We start from the raw sequence: 7,409 nt of genomic DNA on the forward strand, positions 1-7,409 counted from the left end.
ATTAAGTGACAAACTGATATAAGTTACACATACTGTGGATGTGCAAAGGAAAGAGATTCATTTAACTGGAGGTGGGTCGGCTCTAGAAGGCTTTTAAGAAGTAGCATTTAAACTGGAACTTATAAGATAAAGAATTTAACCAGTAGAACATGAGAGTGTATTAGTCAGGACAGGCTGGGTTATGCTGCCATAACAAAAGGTTTAACACAACAAAGATTTATTTCTCTTATGCAAATGCTAGTTCAAGTGGGCAGTGTCTGGGGCACACCCTCAATGTCAGGCTTCAGGGATGCAGGCTGCTGCCATCCGTGGTCCCTCCTTCCATCACATGCCTTCATAATCAATACGCAGGGAAGGCACCAAAATGTGGAGCATTCACACATGCCTTTCAGTGCTTTCAGCCTGGAAGGCACACACATCACTTCTGCTTGGAGCCTATTCATTCTGCGACAACACACAGAATATTGTGAGAGGTTTTTTTGCCTCTGCCACAGAGGAAAGGGGCATTTCAGAATGAAGAGCTAACACATGCAAAGGCGTGAGAGGATTAAAAATGCTTATGTGCACAAGAAGAGCAAAGAGAGACTTAGGACCCAACTGGCCTCGAATGTCATTCCATAGGCGTATTAGTTTGCTCCAGCTGCCATAACAAAATAGCACAGGCTGGTGGCTTAGACATCAGAAATTTATTTTCTCACAGGTCCAAGATTAGGGCGCCAGCAGGGCTGGTTTCTCCTGAGGCCTCTCCCCTTGGTGTGCGGATGGCCATCCCTCTGCCCACATGCCCCTGGTGTTTCTTTGTGTGTCTTAATCTCTTCTCATAAGGACACGAGTCAGATTGGTGTAGGGCCCAACCTAATGGCATCATTTCACCCTAATCATCTTTTGAAAGGCTTTATCTCTGTTAAGGACTTCCTGTTTGTGTCTTCCCCAAATTCATACATTGAAGCCCTAACACCCAACGTGACTGTACTTAGAGGTGGGGCCCCGAGGAAGTAATTAAGGTTAAATGAGGCCATAAGGATGGGGCCTTGATCTGAGAGGATTAATGCTTATAAGAAGAGACACCAGAGAGTCTGCTCTCTCCCTCTCTTCCTGGGAATCCTCAAAGGGGTCCTGTGAGGACACAGAGATGCCTCAGAATGAAACTGACCTTGCTGGCATCTTGACCTTGAACTTCCCAGCTTCCAGAATTGTGAGAAAAATTTCTTTTGTTGAAGCCACCCAGCGGGTCAGTACCCTGTTACGGCAGCCTGAACAGACTAAGACAATCTCGGACTGCAGTCCCAGTCTGAGATGCTGGGGGTGAGGGCTTCAGCACATGAATGGGGGGGGGGGCGGGGAGACACAAGTCACCCCTTCACGACAGGCAAGTGGAAGCTGGCAGGGAGGAATGCCGTCGTCGCTTGCCTCGTTTCAGAAGGTAACAGAAGGTGACAAAGAGAAGAGCATTCAGACGTAGGAACCCAGAGAGCTAGTGATGGTGACAGTTCAGGCAGTAGCAGTGAGGACAAGAGAGGACGGAGACTGGGAGCACTGGAGGCCGGGACGCTTGTCCTTGGCGACGGGATATGCTTTGGTGAGGGGACAAGAACGTGAGGGCCAGGTTTCCAGCCTCCCTGTCAAGCAAATGGTGGCATCAGTGTTCAACGCAGGAAACACAAAAGCAGCAGCCTGTTTTGGAAGAGGAAGACTTGAGTTTGCACCCTGTGGCTGGACCGCGCACACAGAAATGGCTAGGGGACGACCAGAAATACAGCCCAAGCTCTGGGCAGTGAGGAAAGGGAGCCAGGGTTGAGGGCACAGCATAAGCAGAGGGACAGGGCAAGAAATAGCAGGGTGTGTGCAGGCAGCCACAGTCGGAACAAAGGTCTCTCCTCGCCGGGTGCCCCAGGCCTTCCCGCCCTCCTCACAGCCACTTCTACCCAGAGGGCCCCTCAGATGCACCCAATGCCCTGACTCCTGCCAACCAAATCCAGAGCCATCCAAACCAACTTCTTCCTATTAATTCCACTGCTTCAATCTGGCTATTTTCCCACAGTTTGTCTAATTCTATGTAACACTGTAGAAACCCTTAGTTCACAAAGTCCTTTCACAGGCATGAAGGTATCTGTGGCCTGAATGGGACACTGGTCTTCCCAGCCTCAGGGACACTTTCTAGGTCTGCTGTGTGGCCCTAGGCCAGTCATTTAACCTCTCTGAACCCCAGTATTTTCATCCACTGGGTTGGGCAAATGTAATATCCACTCCATCTATTTAAAAAAGTAGTTGTGAAGGTCAAATGAAAATATTGTTATGTCATCTCTAAGGGAATAGAGGAACAGTGACAGCTGGGGTGGGAGTGCCAGTGCCAGAAGTTATTGTCACATCATGTCCTTTAGGGATCAATGAACAAGACTATGGAAGAAACACTCAAACACTCAAAGACAACCCAATCCAAAAAGAGAGATTTAATTGAATGCTTCTTGTGGGTCCAATTCTACAACTGCTACCAGTAAACAACACAATCTTTGTTCTCCGGATGCTGAGACAGTAAAGTATGTAGACAGGTAGAGATTAACACAGCACAGGATAATGCGTGTCCCAGGTGGACTGCACAGATCCAAACTACACAGGAGCCCGAAGGAAGCAGAGATCTTCTGGACAGTCAAGGAATGCTTCCTGGAGGAAGTGGACTTTGAAGGGAGCTTATGGTATGGGCAGGCAGAGAGGGAGGTGCATACGGACCTGGCTTCCTTGGAGGGGAAGCATCGTGCAAGGGAGCCCTGAACTGGAGAAACCTTACCCAACCCCCTCCATTCCGCCAGCTCCTGAAGCTGGAAAGCTCCCACCTTCCCAACAAAGGAAGCAGTGTGGGACAGACCACATCCTAAGTCAACGCCGAGGGCTGGGGTTTCCTATTTTGATCTGTTGCTAAACCAGCATTTGCAGCAGGACCACAATCCTGAGAGAGGGCGGAGGTCAAGTGCAAGGTCAGGCCGCTCCAGGCACAGCACCAGCCGCTCAGCCGGTGCGAGACTGGCCGGGGCTCCTTGAGCAAGACTGACTGCAAGCTCCATCTGCACAGACACTTTCTTGGCTCCCAGAACTGCTCTGGAACAGAAACTGTTCATTTCGGCTCCATTTGGAGCTGCAGGGCTCTGCCTTCTGAGACATCAGGAGGGTCACTGGGTCAGCCAAGTGACCCGCAGCAGAGAGGGAAGCAAGGAGACTCCCCCCCGGGGTAGGGTGGCAGAGGGTGGCCTGCTTTTCCTGGACACAGTCAGGGGACAGAGGAGCCAGAGGCTGCAGGAGTCACTCCTTCCTGCAGCAGCCAGCTGTCCCTCCTTCCCTAACACACACACACACACACACACACACAACCTGTTATGCTCACTTCTGATGACAGGGCTTAAAGCTCCCTTCTTTCACTCATAACTTTGCAGGTTATACATAACTTTTCCTGAAAAGACTGTCTGACCTTCACTGGGTGAAGCCACCACCTTCTTAGCAGGGAATCAGGGGGACTAAACAGTGGATGGAGGCATTTTACCTGCTTGGCCAGTTAGAAATGTAAATTTTTGGTGTCTACATCTATCAAAATTCATCACATTATACATCTGAAGTATGTGTAGCTTCCTATACAGGAATCATACCACAATAAAGGTGTTTAAAAAAAAGAAATGCAAATTTCTCTGATAAACAATGTCAGCAGGTTCATTCCTTTCCCTCTGTGTTAAAAAAAAAAAAACAATCTGTGAAGAATTTGAAACCCTTCAGAGGAGATTAATAAGAGCTATTTTCAAGAACACAACAGAGGCAAATTTCTTTCCAGCAGGGAGGTCACACTTTGCACAAAGGGTTTGCCCAGAAGAGGGGACCGTGTGTGCACCATGTATGTTTTCAGGGAGCTGCTGTGGTCTGAATGTTTGTGTCCACCCCTCACCAGATTCATATGTTGAAACCTAACCCCCAAGGTGATACAACAGGAGGTGGGGTCTGTGGGAGGGGATTAGGTCACTAAGGGGGGGACCCCCATGAACGAGATTAGTGTCCTTACAAAAGAGACCCAGAGAGACCCCTGATCCCTTCTACCACGAGAGGACATGGCCAGACGTCTGTGACCGGGAAGGGGGCTCCCAACGGAGCCCAGTCGTGCTTGCTGCCACCCTGAACTCAGACTTCCAGCCCCCAGGACTGGGAGAGATACATTTCTGTTCTTTAGAAGCTGTCCAGTCTGTGGTATTTGGTTATAGCAGCCTGAATGCACTCAGACAAGAGTCTTCCCATGAGAATATTGAGTAATTTTCCTCTGTAAATTCACTTAAGCGGTTCTCTAAAGAAGGTTATAATAAATCTAAAGTGCAAAAAAAAAAAAAAAAAGACTGACTCCTGGGGTCTCAGAGAGGCAATCCTGGCCATCTCCCTGTGTTGAGCAGAAACTGTGTCCACCAACAACAGAAAATCTGCCTTGCCTTTGAAGCTCCCCAGAAAGGCTGCTCCAGCCCCCATCATCTTTGTGTTCTGTGTGCATCTCACCTGAGGGTCTCCTTCCAGAAGACACTGGAGAAACCTTACCCACCTGGCCCCTATCCTCACTGTCACCCCAACACACACACATACACACACACACGTCTGACCAGACCACAGCTTCCGGCTCTAACAAGATGTCATCGTTGGCCCATCGGACCCCAGAACAGGCCAAGCGTCTCCAGTCTCAGAATCCAGCTGATGGAGGTACAACATCACGCATTTAGGAATCCAGACACTAAAAGTATCAGAAGTGATGGCTGGGACACCCTGTCCTCCCACGTTCACGTGGCTGTCACTCTCCATGATGTCTCAAGGAGCCGATGGTCCTACAGGCCAGAGAGGGCTCCCTGTGGACGATACTTATCACATCCTTTGCTGTGCAGAGGTGTAAACAGTGACCCCAAATCATTGCTCTTTCTTTCCCAGTAGGGACTTGTGTCCCAGCTACAGCACTGCCATCCACAGTCCAACTGCCCAAATCCCATGTGCCCCCGTAGCTGCATTCAAGCCTCACCAAGTCCCCATTTTTTGTGACATTCTCAATAACCACTGAGAAGCATTCTCCAGTCCTCCAGCGCCTCCCTCTAGAAGCAGAATTGCCTGCCGGCCATCACACCGGGCTCCAATCAACAGCTGGAGGTCCACAACCACGTGCGCACCCCTCCTCTGCACCCTGGCCCTCTTCCTATGCTCCACCTGCCTCACGAACCCCCTCACATCCTCCAAGTCCCAGCTCAACCACCACCGAATCTTCCAGAATCCTTTCGTGATATTACATTCACCCAGGCATGACCTCCACCCTCCAGGTATCTGCCATGGCACCTGTGACGTGTCCTCGGGCTGCTGTAAGTGACTGTGTCCCACTACTAGACTAGAAGCCATCTGAGGACAGGGACCAGGTCTCCAATGTCTTTGTCACCCCAGCGTCTAATGATTCCTGACCCACAGTAGTTGCTCCATGAATGACTGTTGCGTGGAGAAATGTATAAATGACACCAGCAATTCTAAGCCAGCCCATGCCTCATTAGATGGCGACTCTCTGCAGTCCTTGCCCAGGACCAACGGTTTCCCTAAGTTAAGAGGAAAGCATCTCAGGGGGCTGGAGCAAGTTTTTTTCCACCGCACCCCTAGACGGTCAGGGCGGCCAGGACATAGGAGATGACAGGCTGGACCTGAGCCCTGAGGGGGCTGCTGGCCACAGCAGGCTGCCTGGCCTGGCCATGCTCTCGGACGGCTGTGTGTCATCGGCTAACTAGGCTCAGATAAAGCTCTGGTCTGTGGATGCACCACCTCTTTCTGCCGCATCGTAAACAAGCCCAGGATCCCTCCGTGGTGGGTGTCAGTCACCAGGCAACAGAAATCAGAGGCAGGGCCGTGGTGTGGCTGGTGGGCACGTCTACCTGAGGACTACATGGCCTGAGATGGCGGCATGGGAGCCACAGCAGAAAGAAGGGCCCCTCTGACCAGCACCTTCCTGCCTGGCTCTGTCACAAGTCCGTCATTTCCTTGCCAGCTGGAGTTGTAGTGGACACAGGAGTACCCTGAGTGAACTCTCTAAGCTCAAGGAAAAGAAGACACATCATCCATTCCTGTCGCTCACATCAGAGTGGTCTTTTGAACGTGAATCTGACCACATTACTCTTCTGCTCCAAATTTCTCAGTGGCTTCTTTTGGGAAAAATTAGGACCACCTTTGAAAGGCTTGGGAGATTGTTATGATCCGCCCTTGTCTGCCTGTCCGAACTCACACTCTCCTTGTATAAAAACCTCAGCAACCGGGAACAACTTGCCTGAACACACCAGGCCCGCACACACCTCTGCTCTGGCAAACGCCGCGCCCGCCGCTTAGGTCTTCCTTCTGCCTCTTCTGGGCCCAGCGGAAGCCCGGATGCGGCATCCTTCAGTCTCAGACCCGGGGCCCTCTCCTCCTGGCTGCCTCCGCTACTCCTGCAGCAAAGTCGGAAGCACCTTTCCAGCTTCGCTGTATCTGGAGGCGGACAGTTCTTCCAGTCTTGGTCCTTACTAGCTTCAGTTTCCTTACCTGTAAAATGGGGTTAATAATTGAACTTAGAGTATAGGCGGAAGGACTGATGCCCAGAAGCATGATGAGTGGTCAGGGAAGTGAGCCAGGGAAAGAAATGAGGGCAATACGGGTGCATTCCTGTGCAGGTTACCCATGCGGGTCACTGGGGTTACTGGGAGCCTCTGGGAGCAAGAGTGTAGCGTGTAGAACAGTCCGGCCCGAGTGGGCAGGAAGCTCCTGCTAACAGGCTCTTCACCCTCCAATATTCTGCCCACGCAGCGCTGATTCTTCACCACCAACAGGCAGCTTGGGAACTTAAACTGATACCGTTGTTATTAAGACCACAAAGCAGTGGCCTCCACTCCTGCCCACACGCTGCGAGCCACCCAGCATCTGCGCCGACACTTCCCAGAGTTGGGTCCCTGCGCACCTCCCCGGGCCCAGGCCACGGCACCACGCTCACCTTCTGCAGAAATGCCATCCTCGGCCTGTACTGCTGGCCTTGGTGTCGGATTGTCATCTTGGACCCTGGATGAATTCAGACCCAGAACACAGACGGGAGAGAAAGGAAAAGCTCCGGAAAGAGAGGGACAGAGAGAGCGAGCCGGCGTGGCCCGCACTGGCACTGGCGCTGGCGTCCCCGGGGGGCGGGCGGGGGGCGGCGGGGCGGGAGGGCGCGGGCGGGGCGGGGCGGCTGCTGCCTGCGGGGCCCCTTTACTCGCGCGGCTCGCGCCCCCCGGAAGCAGCTGGAATCCGCGCCAGCCAATCAGCGAGCCGCGCCGCGGGCTCCGGAGCGTGCGCTGCGCTTGCGCCCACCTGCCGCCAGGGGGCGGTGTCCGTCCCTGCCGGGTCCCCGCGGAGCCTCAGGTGAGACC

General features: G+C 52.4%; 1 protein-coding gene across 2 annotated transcripts in view; it reads right to left on the reverse strand.

Moving 5' to 3' along the window:
- RGS9 (regulator of G protein signaling 9) overlaps positions 1-7,175 on the reverse strand; it is an 88,005-nt gene extending 80,830 nt beyond the window's left edge. The window contains exons 1-2 of one of the 2 annotated variants that reach the window (XM_031685634.2): positions 6,998-7,175; positions 6,327-6,552 (exon numbers count right to left, since the gene is read on the reverse strand). The gene's annotated coding sequence lies outside the window, so the exon portion shown is untranslated. Of the gene's footprint in view, positions 1-6,301; positions 6,553-6,997 lie in introns of both variants that reach the window. The other variant, XM_072939461.1, reaches the window with a different exon arrangement.
- Positions 7,176-7,409: the final 234 nt, after the last annotated feature.

The sequence above is a fragment of the Vicugna pacos genome, chromosome 16, assembly GCF_048564905.1.
Source record: "Vicugna pacos chromosome 16, VicPac4, whole genome shotgun sequence".
Lineage (NCBI taxonomy): Eukaryota > Metazoa > Chordata > Mammalia > Artiodactyla > Camelidae > Vicugna > Vicugna pacos.